The sequence below is a fragment of the Culex quinquefasciatus genome, chromosome 3, assembly GCF_015732765.1.
Source record: "Culex quinquefasciatus strain JHB chromosome 3, VPISU_Cqui_1.0_pri_paternal, whole genome shotgun sequence".
Lineage (NCBI taxonomy): Eukaryota > Metazoa > Arthropoda > Insecta > Diptera > Culicidae > Culex > Culex quinquefasciatus.
This window is the reverse complement of record NC_051863.1, coordinates 187,716,494-187,738,061: the sequence shown is the minus strand read 5'-3', so window position 1 is coordinate 187,738,061 and position 21,568 is coordinate 187,716,494. Positions and strand designations below refer to the sequence as shown.

The following is a 21,568-nucleotide window of genomic DNA, read 5'->3' as shown; positions in this document are numbered from 1 at the left end:
TTTTCCCGTTTTTGCGCGTGGCGCGACGAAAAACTCAGTTTTTATTTTCAAAAAATCATATCTCCAAATCGTACGGTTCGTCATCGCCAAATTTTTGATACAATATGTGAAATTTTCCGAGGAATCCGATAAAAATATTTTCAGACATAGGCTCTTTGGTCCAGACACGGTCAAAACGCCATTTTAAGTTTTCATGCGACTTTTTCAAATGTTAAGCTAGATTTTCGAAACTTCTTACTATTTTTCCCAAATAGCCAAACTCATCATCTTTCTTTTGCGTCTAAGACAGCGAAAATCGGATGAAATGGCGCGGAGATATGATTTTTTGAAAAAGAGGTTTTGCGAAAATGACAAAATTGCCATTTTTCGAACCACCCTAGCACGATGTAGGTCACCCTAATGGCCAAACAAAAAAATACGGGTCTAATTATTTTGGCCAAGGAACCCCCAGAAAAAATTTGAGCCCGATCGGAGAACTTTTTTTTCGGTTTAGGCTCTTTTGAAATGGAATTGCTGAGCAACTAAGGGTCTTATCAACAAAGTTCAAAAAAGCAGAATATAGAGAATTTTCTCAGCTATTCAAAAAAAAAATTTTTTTCAAGGTGAGCAAACATGTGCACTAATTTAAAAAAATTAAAAAGTGCGACTATTTTCAAAAAAGTTACATAAAAATTGCTTTAACGTGAAAACGGTGCACTTAATCAAAATTTCATTAAAGTACTAAAGTTGTCCTATTCAAAATGTCAAAACATTTATGTTACTATTACAGTCGACCTAATCAAAAACTGAAACTTTACCAAAGACATCAAAGCGAACAGAAATTCCGTTTGTAAGATATAGAATTTACAATATTTTGTATGAAAACTTGCATGGAGAAACTAATGATGCAAATATGTGTTGCCCAACTGCTTATTTCTAACATTGAGATTGTGCATACCACTCAACTAATCTGCTCTGTATAACCAAACGACTTACGACGACATCGCAAATCGATATTTGCATGCTTCTTTTTTTGTGTCCTCCGCAGTAACAGAGTGGGGTGGTCCTTTGTAACCTCCTCCAACTCGTGCTCCAATTTTCTGCATCAACCACCCTTTTTCTTCGTCGCATGTACCTCTACCTGACGCATGTACCTTTCTTGTCTGCGCAATTTGCTTTGCTGGGTGTCTGCGCCCCGAAGTTTGCTGAGGCACCCAGTTTATAGATTACGTAACGCACACAACTTCCTGGAATGCGCAAAATTATAACAAGGCGCGCGCGGCTGGTGGCAACCAACGTCACCTTACCCATGGACCCTCAGACTTCACAGACACTGCATACTGCGAAGGCAGCTTATGGCCACAGACAAGTGGATTTAGATTTGTCGTAACTTGAACTATCAATAAGCCAAAAACTATGTCAACAACGATGGTAAAGGTACTTAATTGACCAAGATCTACATCCTCTTGTCTATGATCAACTAAGTTCTGTAGGCCCGGGTGAGCGGAACCGTGTGAGCATGTCAACCAGGGCAACTCGTCGTCAACACAACACTGTGGAGAGGGGCAAAAAAAGACCGCAGCACCGACCCCGTGGCCACAATTGACGTCGCGACGCGCCGTTTAAATCCCCTCGAGTGTGTGTGCATGTGACTAAACCCGTGCTAATTCAACCCCGTGAACTGAGCCACTTTCGATTGCCTAACTCTGCGTTTGCTTCTTTCTCCACCGCATCGCCGCGTGCCGTTTGGCCATTTATGATTGGTTTCGTTTTCATCGGTGCGGGATAAACCCCCCCACGTGTGTAGACCACCACGTGAAGCGGCGGGCTGCTGCGGAGAAGAGCTTTACATTTGAATTTGTACCTGCTCCGTGAAGGCCGCCAACGGATGGATGGTTGGCTGGCTGCTGGAAATTACCAATTACGCCCGGCAGGTGGCTCGTAAAAGGAATTTCGAGCAAATTGTTTTTTTCGCGTAATGCCCATTAGATTTAATTAGACAATTTTCCCTTGCGCGACTTTACAGGTTGTAAGCGGATTTTCAGCTCGGTAAATGATCGATTGTCCTGTGTGTGCAGTGCGGAGAACGTTATAAAAAAACGAATCCACTCTTTATTCAACACTCTTCAGATTAACAAATTTAGAAAATACACGAAACAAAGTTAGAAAATACACGAAATTTTAAAATTATTTTTTTTGTTTTAAATAAAAAATGACCCTTCTATATGTAGATTCGAAAAGTACATTAAATTTCCCTTAAAATGACATGTTCCAAAAATATTTACAGTCAAGAAACGGAAAATGAGAGATTTTTTAATGTTTTTGCCTTCCTCACCTTACTGAGGAAAGGCTATAAAATCACTCGAAAAATGAACTCCTTAATTCGACCTCGTAGACCCACCTTCACGTATACCTATCGACTCAGAATCATGTTCTGAGCAAATGTCTGTGTGGATGTGTGTAGGTGGGTGGACAAAAAATTGTCACTCGATTATCTCCGGACTGGATGAACGGATTTTGACCGTATTAGTCTCATTCGATCCGTCTTGGGGTCCCATAGGTCTCTATTTAAAATCAGCAAGTTTTGTTAATTACTTCAAAAGTTATGCTAACAAAACGATTTTGGCGTATGTCCGGAAGATTGTAAAAAGGGTGGTTTTTGCAAGAAACCCTATCATGTTATACATTTTCAGAAAGGTATTAAAAAGACCTTTCCAATGAGCCTAAAACATCAAGGATCTGACAACCCTATAAAAAGTTATTAGCACTTAAGTGTTATTTATACACTTTTTGGAGGCCGGATCTAAGATATTTCAGTAAAAATTATGTCCGGGTTCACCATGCGACCCATCGTTAGTTAGATAATTGAAAGACCATTCAAATGAGCCTAAAACATCAAGGATCTGACAACCCTATCAAAAGTTATTGGCAATTAAGTGTTATTTATATACTTTCTGGAGGCCGGATCTGAGATATTGTGATAAAAATATTGTCTGAATCTTCCATGTGAACTTTCGTTGGATAGGTTTTTTTAATCAGACCTTGCCGATGAGCCAGAAAAATTGAAGGTCTGCAAACCCTATCAAAAGAAATCAGTAATAAAATTGATTTGTTAAATATGTTAAGGGAATGTTGCTATTTTTACTGAATGTATTGTCTTTATGAATGTGAGGAAGGCACCAATCACCTAAAGGTGGATTAAGTATCGTTTTTTCAATGAAAAATACTTTTTTTCAGAATTCTGAGTACGCCATCAAATCGCCCGTCTAATTTTACATAAAAGTCCCTTTGACACCAAATTTCTATCTCATCACCGTTTCAGGCTGCAAATTTCAATAGTTACTAGGATGTAACAAAAATTACTTTTTGGTGGGCATTCAGGGGTTTGTTCCGGTAGGCATACAGAGCCCAAATCCCAAATATGAGCTTGATTGGACGTAACAGGAGCTGGAGCTCCGCTCTTCAATTTTAAATGGAATTTAACCCGTAAAAATCCTTTTTTTCAAAAATGTCTATTTTTGAGGCACTTTGGTCACCAATGCGTTTACCAAAAGCATCACAATTTGAATTTTTTCACAAATAATATTTATTATTTACAAACATATTTTACCTTCTCCTAGTGAAAAATTGTCCAAAAGTCCGAAAATGCGGAAAAATCTAAAACCTATCAAACCTATAAATGGGATTTAACCCGTAAAAATACTTTTTTTCAAAAATGTAACTTTTTTAGGCATTTTGGCCACTATTTATTTTTTAACATCACTGGCGTGTAGGCGAGATCCTTGCGCATCTTTTGGTACAGTCATCCCACATATTCGGAACGGTTTCCAGATCGGCCAATGTTCAAAAAATCATAGCAAATCGATAATTGAACTTAATGATTCGCTTTTACCTTCGTTTGAAAGCTTTTCTTGCGATCTTTCTATTGCTGTATCGAACATCTGCAAATTTTTACCTTTATATGAAGTTTTTTAAGAATTACTTTGACCCTTGAAATCCACAAATTCGAAACACTTTTTTCTTACGAATGTAAACAAACTTTGGATCTCTCCAGGAGTACATATTTATTAACAAATAATGATTTCACTCACTGAAACCAATGAAACTCAAGCTTAGCGATGTTTTATACATGGTTTGATAACTTTTTTTTTGTGAAAATATCAGTTAAATTCAGGTGTTCCACAATTGTGGGAGGCACAATAACATCCCACAATTATGAAACAGGCCATTTGGAGGCAGTGTTTTGCTGCTGTGGACAAAATAGTCTTGGAATGAAGTTTTGCCTTCCTCACTGAGGTAAGGCTATAATCCTGCTCTAAAAATGAACTTTGTATAAAAACGTCGTAGACCCACCTTCATGTATACATATCGACTCAGAATCAAAAACTGAACAAATGTCTGTGTGTATGTGTGTGTGTATGTGTGTGTGTATGTGTGTGTGTATGTATGTATGTGACCAACAAACTAGCTCATGTTTCTCAGCACTGGCTGAACTGATTTGACCCGAACCTGTTGCATTCGACTTGGTTTAGGGTCCCATAGATCGAGTTTTATACAGATTGAAGTTTCGATAAGTAGTTCAAAAGTTATGTATAAAAATGTGTTTTCACATATATCCGGATCTCACTTAAATGTATGTAAACTATGTCCGGATCCACCATCCGACCCATCGTTGGATAGGTTATCAAAAGATCTTTCCAACGAGTCCAAAACATTGAAGATCTGGCAACCCTGTCTTGAGATATGGCTTTTTAAGTGATATTTATGTACTTTTTGGAAGCCGGATCTCACTTAAATGTATGTAAACTATGTCCGGATCCACCATCCGACCCATCGTTGAATAGGTTATCAAAAGACCTTTCCAACGAGTCCAAAACATTGAAGATCTGGCATCCCTGTCTTGAGATATGGCCTTTTAAGTGATATTTATGTACTTTTTGGAAGCCGGATCTCACTTAAATGTATGTAAACTATGTCCGGATCCACCATCCGACCCATCGTTGGATAGGTTATCAAAAGACCTTTCCAACGAGTCCAAAACATTGAAGATCTGGCAACCCTGTCTCGAGATATGGCCATTTAAGTGATATTTATGTACTTTTTGGAAGCCGGATCTCACTTAAATGCATGTTAACTATGTCCGGATCCATCATCCGACCCATCGTTGGATAGGTTATCAAAAGACCTTTCCAACGAGTCCAAAACATTGACGATCTGGCAACCCTGTCTTGAGATATGGCCTTTTAAGTGATATTTATGTACTTTTTGGAAGCCGGATCTCACTTAAATGCATGTAAACTATGTCCGGATCCACCATCCGACCCATCGTTGGATAGGTTATCAAAAGACCTTTCCAACGAGTCCAAAACATTGAAGATCTGGCAACCCTGTCTCGAGATATGGTCACTTAAGTGATATTTATGTACTTTTTTATTCCGGATCTAAAAAATAGATGAAATTTGTGTACAACCCCATCAAATCAGCCATTGTTGGTAATGAGTGAGGAAGGCTCCAACCACATAGGTGGATTAAGTTAGTTTTTTGTTAAAAAAAGTACTACTTTTACTAGTGAAATAGCAAGATAATGTCCAAATGAAGGTTCTAAAAAAAGTAAGGTCGACAGAAAAGCTACTTTTGGCATGCTATTGACAAATTATCATAAAAGTGTTCCGAATTTGTGGGTGTTCCGAATATGTGGGATGACTGTATATATAACATTGAAGTTTGAAGCATCCTGGAGCTCGGCACAGACCTTCAAAGTTTGGCATTTTTTTTTTCGAAAAATCGTTCCCGGCAAAAAAGATATGCGTCGCACCTCGCGACGCTCGAGACGCTATTTGAATTTGCTGGGAGCAATTTTTCGAAAAAATGCTAAACTTTGAAGGTCCGTACCGAGCTTCCGGGTGCACCAAACTTCAATGTTATATACACCAAAAGATGCGCAAGGATCTGGCCTACACGCCAGTGATGTTAAAAAATAAATAGTGGCCAAAATGCCTCAAAAAGTTACATTTTTGAGAAAAAGTATTTTTACGGGTTAAATCCCATTTATAGGTTTGATAGGTTCGAGATTTTTCCGCATTTTCGGACTTTTGGACAATTTTTCACCAGGAGAAGGTAAAATATGTTTGTAAATAATAAATATTATTTGTGTTTTTTATTTATATATTTTAGAAAAAAAAATCAAATTTATAGGCATTTTCAGTAGAACAAATTTCATATAAATCGTGAAAATGTTTGATTCGTGCTTCGAATTCAGTTTAAAATAGTACACCCAAAACTGGTAGCGCTAGAGAAGAGATTGTTTCGAGTCGAGAGAATAGTGGTACCATTCACGGACGCAGAGAACACAGCTCGAGATGGGCGATAGAACTATTCTCTCGAGGTTCATTTGCAAAAAAAGTTCATCCGTCAAACAAAAAACCAAAAGTGTCGACAACGGGAATCGAACCAGAGACCTTTGACAAACCAATCCAATGACTTAGCTGCCTCGGCCACCACAGCTTGGTGATCAAGGAGAAGTCAGAAGTCGATGTATGACACATGTTGGAGATTTATTGATTCAACTAACGAATGAACTCATTTGTTATGATGGTGTGCGTTGGTACCATTATTCTATCGAATTTGGCACTGAGCCCTCAATAAATTTTGAGAGAACGATTATCTCGACTCTGAATTTTGGGTGTAAGTTTTTTACAGTTTTACCTGAAATTTATATGTATTTTGTTAAAAAACTTATAAACTTAGTTAAATAAATATAAACATTGATTTTTCTTCTTAAAAACTATATCAGCCACCTAAGTGATTGTACATTTGACTTAAAAATAAAATTTGAACACCTAAAACCTGATTTTAACCCCTTCCCGCCCAGAGCAAAATCGAGATTTTTTACGTTTTTCACCATTACTCGTATCTGGGTCGACCAAAATGGATAAAAATTTTATGATTATAAGCCAACAATCTATACAAACTAACGCAGGTTGAACTAGGTTGAAAAAATGCATGGTTGCAGAGAAATTTAATTTTGAAGACAAAAATTAGTGGTGCTCTGGAGTAACCATGGGCGTTAGAGGGTTAACAAGAAAAACTATGACTATCAAAGTCACCCCGGAATTCAAAATAAGAATTTTCAACGCAACTATTTTTTAAAAACCATTGATTTTTTTTAATTTTAGCATAATGTGTCAAGCTATACTCTCTCAAACTGGTCAAAAAGACAAATTTTAAAGAAATTTTATTATTGTGGAGTATGGATTCATTTTACTTACTGTCCAAACACTTTGATGAAAAAATACATCTCAACAAAATACCAAAGTTTATTTTTTCATTTTTTGTACGATTTGAGCTTATGAAATTTGAATTATTATACATTTTCTTGTAGTTGTTTGAATGTTTACAGTCAAGCTCTTAGTTGATCTTTACACTTATTGTAACTATTAAAGTCGCTGTCTTATACAAATTTAACGCAAAATATTAGTAAGAACTAATATCTGAACAATTTTCGATAATTTTAAAAATTTCCCGGGAATTCCCGGGAAATTGGTTGAAAATTTCCCGTTTCCCAAAAAAATTGTAACCCCGGGAAATTAAACGCTCTATGAGGCACTTATTGAAAAAAGAAACATTATTCTATTTGATCAAATACTTTTCGATTGTTCAAGTTTCAATGATACTGACGATCGAATGATGTAAAAAAGCTTCCTTGGACACACAGTTTTGTTGTACATAATGTCATACCCCATACCACAGAATAAACCGTTCCACAGAAATGTCAGCTGTTGTTGTTTTATTTGAATAGAGTTATCTAAGCCCGAGCTCACGCACACTAGCACCCCATTTGTTTTGCTGGCGGGTACAAAATTTAACCTCAATCTTTTTCGTGTACGTACACGCAATACATGCGCACGTAGATAACCACGGCGTGTTTTCTAGAACAAACTTTTCAAGAAAAAATAGTCATCACCACTTTCAAATGTGTCTTATAGCAAATTTTCTCAGCTTTCCAATGCTTTTAAGAGCGAAATGATTCATCGAGAAATTTCTGAGATATCTATTTTTTAAGTTTTTTGTTTTAAATTCCTTCATTTTTTATTGGAAGCTTTTAAATAACAGTTCTGGATTTTGTCATATTGTGTGTTTTATGTGTCATTTATTCATTAAAATGTGCAAAATAAGACAAGAAACAACTTTGTAGAAGATTGCAAATCGCTAAACATTTTAAAAATAATGTTTTAACTGAGTTTTTGAAAATGTGTGATTTATTCAGAAATTTAAAACATAAAACCGAAATAAAATATGTATCGACATGAATTAAAAGAAAATTACATAATTGGTGTGTATAAGTATCACGTGTCTGCTCTTATTTAGCTGATACAAACGTATTTTTTTTTTGCAGATTTGAAATTGTTAAGGTTATTATTGGATTTTTATGAATAATTATGATATTTCCATAATCAAATATGAACCAGGAACATGGATACAAAACATGATTTAAAATCAAAAATATACTACAAATTACTGTTGCAAGCTTCAAAAGTCATATTCTCATGAGTATAAAATAAATGAAAAAAAAATATAAAATGTTTTCTGTTGAAAAAGCATTAAAAAGCAGGAGTAAAATTGGTTTGTTTTAACTCAGAATGTTGAAAACATCGTCATAAACTTTTTTTTTTGGTTTGAACAAAAATTGAACAGTATTTTATTATAAAAAAAAATCAAACAAAAACTTCCTTTCCAAACTGGTTGAACAAAAGTCAAGGTTTTCTAAAATGTTTTAAAAGATAAGATTTATAAGACTTCTATAATATTGTTGATCCCATGATCATTTCATACAAGAAAACTAAAAAAAAATCGTACTCATGAAAAATATTTCTACTGAAGCTTGCAACAGTAATTTGTAGTTCAATTTCGAGTATAAAACATATTTTGTTTCCATGCACCTATTAAATATTTGGTTAAGGAAATATTATATTTTTTCAAAAAAATCTAATACCCTTATCCATCTCAATATTTGTATTTGTATTTGTGATATTTGTACACAAAAATTATGTAATAATGTATTAATTCTTTAAAAATATATTTTAATACGATTTATGATTTTCATTTCTGAATAAATTACACATGTTCAAAAACTCGGTTAAACTAAATTTTAAAAATGTTTGGCGTTTTGCAACCTTCTACAAAGTTGTTTCTTGTCTTATTTTGCACATTTTGATGAGTAAATGTCACAGAAAACTCATCATTTTACCAGTATCACAAACTGTTATTTAAAGGTTTCCAATAAATAATAAAGGAATTAAGAACAAAAAACTTAAAAATTATATATCTCAGAAATTTCTCGATGAATCATTTCGCTCTTAGAAGCATTGGAAAGCTGGGGAAATTTCCTATAAGACACATTTGAAAGCGGCGATGACTATTTTTTCTCCTTAAAGTTGCCCAGAAAACACGCCGTGTAACTCTAAAAAGATAAATTTTTACAAGGCGAAAGATTTTGTCTTCTATTTTAGAAGATTTGACAGCTTGAGGATCTAAAAATTTGCAGATTTAAAGATTTTTTCTCAAATAATAACAAGCTCAGAAATATTACAACAGCAATGTTAAAAAAAAGTCATCTAAAGACAGCACTGTCACTTTCATAACCTGTTGACATTGGAAACGCAGAATAATTCATAAAGCCAACTGAATTCCGCAATGACTTAATAAAAATCCTGATTTGAATAACTAACTTTACAACACCCACCACCCTCCTTCTAGCACAACTTCTGCAACAATTTCTGTCTATTCTACCAGTTCTCAACCCTCTCAGCAACAGCAACAGCAACAACCAGATCAACTCTGCAATCTCGCTCTCTCTCCCAAACCCAAACCACTTCCAGCTGCAACCTGCTACTAGCTGCTCGCAACAACTCCATACTCTTGGCTCTTGGCGTAAGAAGCCGCAAAGCCTTTGCTTTCGCCGCCACCGAACCAACTCAGTCTCGATTCAGACGCGCTGCGAGACACAACCTCACAAACCCCCGAACGAGCACGCTGTCCCTGTGGAGTCCGTCCGTCCGCAACACTTTATTCCTCAACACCGCTACTATTTCGCGGGTCGGGTTGGCTTGACCTGCCTCAACACGACTGCCAGAAGAGTCCTGAACAGTGCCAGAATGTGAGCTTTGGTGGGTGATTCTAGTGGTGTAACTTAAGTTCCAAGTGCCAACAGGGTGTTCAACATCATGTCCAAACGGTTAAGGTGAAAAAAAAGGGAAGGTTCGTCGCTTGTTGTTCAGGAAAAGAGCTGGAGCAACGTTTTTTCGAAAAGCCCCAACGAAGAAAGTGCTGTATCATAATAAAACCTATTAAGCTAACTGCTCAAGAGTGTGGTGAACGGGTGGTGAAGTGAAGGAAAATACGACCGTTCGGCGGCGGCGGCGTTCGTGCAAAAGAAAAGCTCCTTTTATTATTGAAAACAGACCCAGCCAAGCCAAGTCAAGTGCATTGCCCTCTTCGGCGACTAAGCCTGATCCCGTAGCAGAGGGGCCGTCACGAGAATTTCGGACTTGGGCGGATTTTTATTGGAGCCATAAGCTTGAGGAGGTGAGTTAAGCTCGGTTTTTATTCATCTTAAGTCAGCAACTTAATCGAGCGAAGGCGGCCGGAGTTGAAAAAAGCAAAACCAAAAGGAAATTAATGACTTGTTCTTTGTACGAGAGCGGGGTGGCGAGATTCTGGGAAGGTCGACTGCGGTAGAAAGTGAAACTGAACCATTAGAATGGTTGAAAGTAAAAACAACGAGAGGCTAGTTGAAGTTGAACTAACGAAGCCAATAATGAGAGCTAGGTGGTGATGAGTGCTAAAAAAAAGGAGGCAGCAATCAAAATAATTAAACCTCTCGATGGATGCGTTTTATTGAGTTTTTTTCTTCTGTTTGTTTTTCATTGCCCATTTAAACGGGCAAATGCAATTGGCCTAGCGAAGATTCGCGGAAATTGAAACGTTTGATGTTTTGAGTTGTTTTTTTTTCTGCAATAAAACTGGGCCATTAGCCACTGTTGAAATAATTGATGGGTCTTTTATGTATTAATTCGATCGTCGTAATGCTTCTGTTACGGATAGGTCTAAAAAATAAGATTCTGCTGGTTACTGAGACCGTATTTCAACCATAAATTCAGCAATCAAAAAGAAACAAGATATGGAAGTTGATTTTAGAAAATTGAAGGATATAAACAATGTAACATGTCATAGGGGAAATTCTCATATTTCAGTCAGGTTATAAACCTAGGTTTTTTAACCGAATACCGTAGTTCAAAAATTTGTAAAGTTTTAATCGGTAAACCATTTGTCAAAATCTAGTTTTTTTTAAGGTTCTATACTGCCCCTGATCGCATAAATGTCCCATATGAATGTTCATCGTTTTTGAGTTATTGATGCAGTTTTGTTCAAAATCGTGTGCTCTTTCGAAAGAGCCTATAACATCCAGTACTTTGTTCTAGAAATCTGGAGGAAATCCTTTGACATGGCAATGAATTGACGATTTTTTTCAGAGTTTGACTATATTTTTAAACCAATTCATAGATTAGGACTCACTACTTTGTCCAAGCCGCAAAAACGTTACCAAAAATTACATCTTAAGATACAGGATTTCATAAATTTACAAATTTCCTAAAAACTATCTCAACAATTCTGAGGAGACTTGCAAAAAGGCAGAAGGCATTTTTTGTCGAAGGTTGCCCATATAGAAAGTAGATAAATTTATTTGTGTAAAAATGTGATAAAAAGTAAAACTATTTGAAAGCAGAAAAAACATGGAACATGCATTTAATTTTCAGTTATTCTAACGCTGCTATAAAAATACAAACTTTTTTTTGCATGAAAAAAAAACTTGTCTTTATTTCAAAACTTATGTATTGATGATTATTGACTAATAATGTCAAGCTTCAAATAATTACAAAATAATAACAAAAAACTTTAAAAAACACAAAAATCATCGATTATGTATTTATCATATTTTTTATGTTTCACGACTGATAAAACGTTTTTATACAAAAGTTATTGATGTTTTTTCTTATTTCGAAACTTTTTTATTTCATTGTTTTTTTATATTTTTTTACCTCTTTTCACCTCTTTTTAGCGTTACGTTTTTTATTTCGTCGATTCCTCTAAAACCATATAACATTTTTACAAGCTTCAAAAAGCGTTTTATAGATCTGTACAAAACCTTCAAATTTCATTTTAAAGATTGCAAACATGTTACGTCGTTCCAGAGAAATCTACAAATAAAAAAAACGTAACGCACCGCGTAAAAAGATGTTTCACTGTATCTCTTAAATTCATCAAAACCATTATAAAACATAAGTTTTTTTGGGTCAATCAAATCAGGGACGACCAAACTATGAGGCTTAAGCGTGGCCATTTTTTGTGACCCGAGGACCGACTTGTTTTTTTTTTAGACCTAAAACTGAACGTTTCTCATAAACACATATTTACTGGGACTTCGGCAAGAGAGAAAAACATTAAAATGCTTGTTTCAGCTTTTTGACATGATTTTACATTAAACTTGCTGTTATAAATAAAATATTTGAAACATATTGAAAAATTTAAAACTAAAGTTTGTAAAATTTCAGATGATCTTTCTATCAAATTTTTATTGACAACATTCGTACAACTTTAGATTTTCATAATTTGTCAAAATTTGCAGGTTGCCAGGTTGTCAGATAATTCTTGGTATGCCAGTTTTTTAAATGTCAGTCAGAATAAAGATAAATCATATCTGTGCCAGTTTTTGCCAGATTTTTAACTTTCTTAAAATGTTGTATAACTTTTTGAAAAAATGAACGATCATAATTAAAAATCGAAACAAAATGTAAATTTTTCCAATGATGAAAATGTTAATTACACCTTTTTAAGGCCAATAAAATCAATTCAACCAGCTGATTTAACAAACTTTTGGACTAATTCATATTCTTCCTCCCCTTCCTCAGTCCTAATTGCAAGATTTTCGTCGGCCAGATTTTTTCCAAATTATAATAATAATAATAACAATAATTATTGTATCGGTACATGGCAATTTTATTTCAGTTTTGACCTGGCAAATATGGTCAATTCTTTGATCTAACCTCATCGATGGAAATATTATCCACTTTGATTGAAATAATTATTTTAGAAATTTTGCCCGCATTTTAATCACAAAATTCAGATAAAAATATGAATTGCCAGAAAAAAAATCCAGAAAGATGCAAACAAATATTTTGTTTTTAAATTATCATTAACATTTTACCATTTTAAGAGCATTCCGATCTTGAACTCATGTTTTTGCCTTTCTTACTAAAGAAAGGTATAGGGTTTGCTTTTGGTTCCGACTCAAAGTCGAGCTTCGTTATCCAATCATTTCTCGAGAAATATTGATTCGAAAAATCTGCAAAAAATCATGGACGATTTCGACGCCCGATCGATGGGCAATGACAGAATTGGTCTATCTCCAATATCCGAATTTTGGGGATCAATTTACCGTGGAGAACGCGTGACGTCCGTGTGTGGTAAAAAAAAGTTTTGTGGTATGGGGTTTCTCAAAGCCCACATTATGGATTTGAGCTCTCTTGGGCGCATTTGAAAGCTGAACCTGAACCAGTTTCATACCAAATTTGAATTTATCCATTTTTTTAGGGCACTCGTAGTATGTTTTCACCTGACCTGGTTTTCAAATAAAAATTCGGTCGAAAATTGAAATATTGAAATCGTTTATTTATCCGAAAAAATGCATTTTTGAGCCCTACATCCTCTCAAATTTTCATCCATGTCGTCAATGTGGTTCTTGATTTACAACTGTTGGACTATTTTTTCCAATATTATCACTTTCTTTAAAACTTATTCAGGAAGCCTATAAATTAAACCTAAATAACATATAAATACTCTGAAACAATTATGAAAATAAACACAAATTAAAAAAAAACAATATAAATTATGAAAAAAAAAACAATGAAAGGTTTAAATAATTTTTAAAAACAAAAGAGTTGTTAAAAACACGAAATCGCCGTGCAATCATTAGTTTTCAAAATATTTCTTGGGTTATTTAAGCTTCTGTGCGAATTTTAAGCTGGGCAAATATTCTCACTTTTAAAAATATTTTGATGGAAGTAGCGCACCGTGCAGAAAATAAAATAGGGTTTTCCATACAAACCTCGCCTTTGAATATCAATGGGTAAAATTTAATGTTGACCGATTTTGCTCATATTTGAACCTGAGGCCTAAAATAGCTCAAGAAACTATATTCATTAGGGTGGGTCATTTTTTTTCGAAAGTGCTCGGATCCGGCTGAAATAAGGTCCCTCTTGTAGAGGGTACCCATAGGGACTCTCAAACCAAATTTGAACTCATTTGGTTGAAAACTGGCTTGTCGCTGGGGGGTTAAAGTTTACATGGAAATTACTATGGGAAATTTGGAAATTTTGTTCTAACGCTCCGTTAAGCTAAGCGACAAACTTTAGTCCACACTTACACTAGATAGTCGTGTCGGGTCACTTATTTGTAAAACAATGTGTCCCAAATAATTATCAAGTTTGCTGAAGGAAACGTTAACATTTCAATTGTTTGATTTTTTGGGATAAGATTGATGGAGAGAGACAAAATCTTAGAACAAAATTTTCATTAGCTAACGGTTATCATAGAAAACATTTTTTGTTAAAAATAAATAAAAAAGCAAGGTGTTATTTTTCCTAAATTCTTTAAGACCTTTAAAAAAAGATATTTTTGAATAAAGTTCACCTCTATTTTGAGGAATTTCAAATTTAACCATGCATCATGGCATCATGCTTTGCTTGAAAAGCCAAATTGCAGTCATTTGCACTCCATAAACCAACTTATCCTGGTTCAAAACGGTCAAACTAATCAACGATCGTTGTGTACTTTAAAAAAAATGCGTACCCACTTCACCACAAGATTAATGAAGGAAGAGTCCGCATCGGAAGAAGTTTTGCATGATGAAAGGAAGTTTACCTGAACGAACATGCTCCTAAACAATTTATTGCAAACTCCTCTCCATATCGCAGTTCAGCAACTCGACGAGAGATGCTGTGCAGACGGGTTCAGATTCGGTACCGGTGATGAGATGATGAGGTTTCGCTAATCACTGCTGCTAGTTTAGCCTCTCTGTGTTATATACAGCAGCAGGTTTTTTTTTCCAGGAGGGTGAAAATTTATACCCCCCAGGAAATTGAACCAAACTTCCTCATTGGAACCAACAACGGTAATGATTACGTCGGTATAACTTGAGCGTTTGTTGGTTTCTTCTAACCTTCTGAACGATTTTATTTTACTCAAAGAGTGGCACTTCAATGCGAAAGTGGAAACTTCTAACTTTTAAAATCTAAACCACTTAAGCCCGGTGATGACTAATCGCATCCACGCGGCAATTAAAGTGACCACCCCATTAGAGACACCCAAACGGACGAACGCGATATAAAAGTTTGCCATGCTTTCTGTTGGTTGCCCTGCGGACGATTAGTCAACTCACGACGATTGCTGCTTCAAGGACACGCGCGCCCCGTGTGTTCTTGATCTACAGGGCCCCGTTGACGTTCAAGTTCCCGGCCATTTTAATGTCAACGAGAGGCGGTGTGGGAAAACTGTGGCTACAGCTGCTGCTGAGTTGGCCTTTGAGTAACGGGCAAAAATGAAAGTGTAAACGTATTGGCGGCCTTGTGGAATAACTTAAAAAGCTAACAGGAATCGGATAAGTAGTCGATAAGTTAAGTGATGCTAGATAGATAGATATAATCATTTTTAACAAAGTAATAACAAAATGTGATAGTTAAAGCAATTAATTTGAATACATTTTAAAATCAAATTGACGATTGATTTTTTTTTTGTATTATCAGAGGGCAAGGGAAAAGAGGGTGGGTTCTTTAAATTCCAAGTGTCCACGTGGCTTATGGATGGCCCCCAAATAAAAATAACTCAATACATTAAAAATAAGTACAAATTTAATTTCGTGTAAAAGGCTTGGATCTAAAATAATTTGGCATTATTTAATGAAATTTGATTTAGGTGCACACAATTTCTCTTTGTCGATTTATAAATTATTTTTTGTTTTCCCCAAAATCCAAATTATGAATTATTTTTATTTTTTCTAGGGAACAAAAAACGGCATCTTTTGAATTAGAGAGTTTTGTTTTTTTTTTTTTTTTGTTGTTTCAAAAGGATAACGGGACTATTAGTTCGATGCCTCTGTGCTATCTGGTACTAAGCTTGCTGTGATTCCTATCAAGCTAGCATAAAATAGCAATGCACTTGATCAAAAATGATTTTTTTAAGTACATTGAGAAAAACCGCAAAACACGTTTTCCGAGTAAATATTTTTTACAGATTTTTTTTTACAATTCCCTGAGATTTCAGTCATTCGTTTTTTTTTGTATTTTTTAATGAGGATGAAACTTTTTTGATGCCTTCGGTATGCCCAAAGAAGCCATTTTGAATCATTAGTTGTCTTCGGCAAAGTTGTAGGTATGGATAAGAACTAAACTGGAAAAAAATATACACGGTAATTTTTTATTAAATAATAGTCGCAAACATTTTTCAACTTCATTTGTCGATGTAAAATCAAATTTGCAATCAAAAAGTGCATAAGTGAAATTTTGATAAAGTGCTCCGTTTACAACTTATAGCAATTTTCAGGTAACTTTTTGAAAATAGTCCGCAGTATTAATTTTTAAAAATTAGTGCCCATGTTTGCCCACCTTTGAAAAAATATATTTGAAAAACTGAGAAAAATATCTTAGTTGATACGACCATTAGTTGCTGAGATATTGCCATGCAGGAAAATTTATGTTTTCTAAGTCTCATCCTAACAACCCACCATTTTCTTATGTCGATATCTCAGCAACTAATGGTCCGATTTACAATGTTAAAATACGAAACATTCGTGAAATTTTCAGATCTTTGCGAAAACATTCTTTTTACATTTTTAAATCAAGACTAACATTTCAAAAGACCGTAATATTTAATGTTTAAACTTTTTTAAATGTTAGTCTTGATTAAAAATTTAAAATATTTTTTTTTCAGAAAAATCGAAAAATTTCACGAATGTTTCATATTTTATCATTGAAAATCAGGCTATTAGTTGCTGAGATATCGACATTAGAAAATAATGGGTTGTTTGAGTGAGACTAAGAAAACATCAATTTTCCTGTTTTTAAACCTTTGCATGACAATAGGTCTATTCCCGTACTGCAGAATTCTGCAATTCTGCACAAAAACGGCCGCAGAGCGTTCCTGTACTTTTCTGCAACAAAAGTAACTTTTCTCTCAGGCAGAACTTCTACAGTGAGAGAGGTAGAAGTTACAGCAAAACCGTTCCCTCACTTTCCTGCAAGCTCTCTCTTCTCTTTCTTGTTGAAAAGTTACTGCAAATTTGGTGTGATGGATGTTGAGTACACGCTTACATAAAATTTGTAAGTTGGGTGAAATCAAGCACTTTATTATTAGTTGTAATAATAAATGATTTTGGGGTAGTTTTTTTATGTCTGGTTTTATTGAGAACGATTTTTTTATGCTAACGATTTCAGGCTTAGGGATCGTTCTTTTATTATGTAACGCAGTAGGGGGGGGAGGGGGGGTCGGAGGCCGTGTTACGCTCCATACAATTTTTTTTTTTTAATTTGTATGGAAATTTTGTTACGAGGAACGCTCCCTTAGTTCAGTCACGTAAATGATAAAGCGATTTTTTTAGTGTTACTGTTTTTACCTGATAAAAAAATTTAAAGCTTAAACCATAGTATTACCACGGTGTGTTTTCTGGGCAACCTTAAGGAGAAAAAATAGTCATTGCTACTTTCAAATGTGTCTTATAGGAAATTTTCTCCGCTTTCCAATGCTTCTAAGAGCGAAATGTTTAATCGAGAAATTTCTGAGATAGCTTTATTTTAAGTTCGTTGTTTTAATACTTCAATATTTATTGGAAACTATTTAATAACAGTTTAGGAAACTTGTCAAATTACGTGTTTTATGTGTCATTTACTCATAAAATGTGCAAAATTAAACAAGAAACAACTTTGTAAAAAGTTGCAAATTACTAAATATTTTAAAAATTAAGTTTTAATTGAGTTTCTGAATATGCGGGATTTACTCAGAAATTAAAATCAGAAAACCGTATTTAATTATATGTTAACAAGAATTAATAGATTATTACAAATTTTTTGTGTACAAATATCAGCCGTCTGCTCTGATTTAGTTTGGATTTAGCTGATATAATCGAAATTTTTGCAGGTTTGAGATTGTTAAGGGTAATTAGATTTTTATGATTAAATATCATATTTCCTTAACCAAACATTAACCAGTTGTATGGATACCAAAACATGTTATTTAATTGAAATTAAACTACAAATTACTGTGTAAAGTTTCAGGAGAAATACTTTTCAGGAGTATGAAAGATTTTTTAGTTTTTTTATGAAATGATCAAGTAATCAGCAATGTTTTAGAAGTCTTATCTGTTTTAAAAAAGTTTTACAAGTAATTTATGTTTTGTTCAAATAGCTTGTAATGGAGGCTTCTGTTTGATTTTTTGTTAAAATTAATATTTTATTTTTGTTTCAACCAAAAAAAAATGATTATGAAGGTGTTTTCAATATTCTCAGTTGAAACACAAAATTTTAAATGATACATTCAACAGAAAAAATATATATATTTACTTTATACCTATGAGAATATGACTTTTGAAGCATGCAACAGTAATTTGTAGTACATTTCCGATTTTAAATCATGTTTTGTATCTATGTTACTGGTTAATGGTTAAATCCTGGAGATATTTCCTTAAACAAAGCAAATATCATATTTATTCATAAAAATGCAATAACAATCTCACACCTGCAAAAAAAATGGTAGTATCAGCCAAATTAGAGCAGACAAGTGATATATGTTTACAAAATTATGCAATAATCTATTAATTGTAGTAAAATTTTCATTTAAATACGGTTTTATAATTCTAATTACTGAATAAACTCCACAACTTCAAAACTCAGTTAAAATATAATTTTAAAAACGTTTAGCGATTTGCAACATTCTACAAATTTGTTTCTTGTCTTATTTTGCCTATTTTTATGAGTAAATGACAAATAAAACACATCATTTGACTAATTTTCTGGATTGTTTTTTAAAAGTTTTCAATAAATGATGAAGGATTATTAAACAAAAAACTTAAAATAAAGATATCTCAGAAATTTCTCGATGAAACATTTCGCTCTTAGAAGCATTGGAAAGCTGAGAAAATTCCCTATAAGACACATTTGAAAGTAGCGATGACTATTTTTTCCTGATAAGGTTGTTCTAGAAAACACGCCGTGATTACAGCACGGCTAGTACCTCAACTAAAAAAAGTAATATAAAAACAAATTGTTTTAAAAACTTTTCAAAGACACATTTCTATTGAGTTCAATAAATTCAAATAAATATTTGTTTGGGAATAATTTTTGATCTTAAATTGAATTTGAATATACTTAATATATGTATTAAAATAATTAGTAAATTTAATTGGCAAATAATAAATTGTACCTTTAACGTTGCTACCAATTTGTATTCTTATATGAACAAAAAAAATATTAATGTAATTTTGTCGAAATTAAAATTCTGAAACTCTGAAATTCTTGAATGCTTAAATTCCTAAATTCATAAATTCTCAAATTATTAAATTCTTAAGTTCTTAAATTCTTAAATTCTTGAATTCTTCGCCATCTTGAATCATAAATAACACACATATTTTGAAGTCATATTTTAGGTTAGAAACTCAAATTAAGATGATCTAGAGATTGGGAATTTGGACTGTTTCTATTTAATTTATGTTTGAGTTTCTATTTAATTTATTTTTGATTTACAGAATTTTTAATTTTACTTATTTTTGAAATTATAATTTCTTAAATTTTCTATCTTATTATTTTTAACTGTAGCTTTTGAATTTTTGGTGTTCTGAACTCATCAATATTCAAACTTTTGTTTTTTTATTTCGATTTTGTTTTCAACTTTTATTTTTTTTTTATTTTGAATTTTTAAAATTAAAATTCTTTTGAAATTTGAAACATTTTAAAATATTTAGTTTATAATTATTTGATTTTTTAAGCTTTGAATTTTTGATTTATTATTCTTTTTTTAATTTTTCACTTTTAAATTTCTCAAATATCTGATTTATGTTTTTTGAAAGTTTCTAATTTTGAAAATATTAGTTTTTTTTTAAATATTTTTAACTATGGATTTTGTAATTTAGAGATTTCTTAATTTGAGTGTTTAAATTTTTTTGAGTTTTTGATTCATTTTTCTTATTTTTTTTCAATTTTGCTGCGTCACCGTTGTTCTTTCGTGTGACATCCAGTCATAATTCATTTATGTTATTATGAATAATCTTTCAAACATTCTGCAATTAAAACATGTGTTGGTCCCTTATATAAAACCTTTGTCTGTCTTTTTTTTTAATCATATTTATTAAACGTACCTTCCACTCTCATTTGTATTTATTTTACCTGATGTGAAAAAATTGAGTTGTTTTTAATATTAATTTCTACCTAAGCATAATTAATTTCTAGTTACTTAATAAATAATACATCCTTGATTTTTTAAATAAAATGTTGTACTGCATATAACATAATATCCTCGTTATAGAGGTAAACTTATCTTAAGAATTCTTTCAATTACTTTTTTTGTGAACCATTTTTTTAATTTTGAAATAATTAAACAACTTTAATACCCAATTTGAGTAAATCCACTCAGCTGTGTACAATATTGCAGAAAAAGTACTGGAACGCGCTACCCAGGCAAAAGTTTTGCGGTTTCTCTCCTTGCAGAACTTCTGCAAAAGAGAGAGATGAAGAGAGCGAGCTGAAAAGTACGGGAACGTGCTGCAAAAAAGTGACTTATGCTGGCTGCAGAATTCTGCACAAGCTGCAGAAATTCTGCAATTCTGCAAGTACGGGAATAGACCTAATATCTCAGCAAGCGTCGTATCAACAAAGTTCAAAAAAGTATAATATGGAGAATTTTCTCAGCCTTTTAAAAATATTATTTTCAAAAGTGGGGAAAAATGTGCACTAATTTTAAAAAAATGAATAGCTGTGACTATTTTCAAAAAAGTTACTTGAAATGGCTATAACTTAAAAAGTGCACCACTTTAAAAATTTCACTAAAGTACGGTTTTATTTTTTTTTTATGGCAAATTCGATTTTACATAGAAAAATGAAGTTGAAAAATTTTTGCGACTAATATTTCGATTTTTTGAAAAAATAGTATTGATTCAGAATGCATAACTCGGTCAAAGATTTTTTGCTCATTCTGAAAATTTCTGAAAAGTTTGCGTTTGATGTCCCTTAAAACATATAAAAAAATAAAAATAGTTTTATTTTGCAAATCAAGTTTTAGGGGCAAAACGTCAAATTAAAAATTACCAATTTTTTTTCAGTGTAGTCCTTTGCCATACCTACAACTTTGCCGAAGACACCAAATCGAACAAAACATTTCTTTAAAAGATAAGAACGTATCATTTTTGTATGGACAGCTGCCATAATTGTAAGGAGACTTGTATGGGTGAACCAATCACACAAAATGGCTTCTTTGGTCCCAAGGCTCCCAC

At 33.3% G+C, this 21,568-nt stretch overlaps 1 protein-coding gene across 1 annotated transcript in view; it reads left to right on the top strand.

Annotated features, from left to right (window-relative positions):
* The first annotated feature begins 9,920 nt into the window (after positions 1-9,920).
* The window catches only part of LOC6041015 (mucin-5AC), a 40,022-nt gene continuing 28,374 nt past the window's right edge, over positions 9,921-21,568 (top strand). Inside the window, exon 1 of the mRNA XM_038261641.1 lies at positions 9,921-10,563. The gene's annotated coding sequence lies outside the window, so the exon portion shown is untranslated. The remainder of the gene's footprint in view (positions 10,564-21,568) is intronic.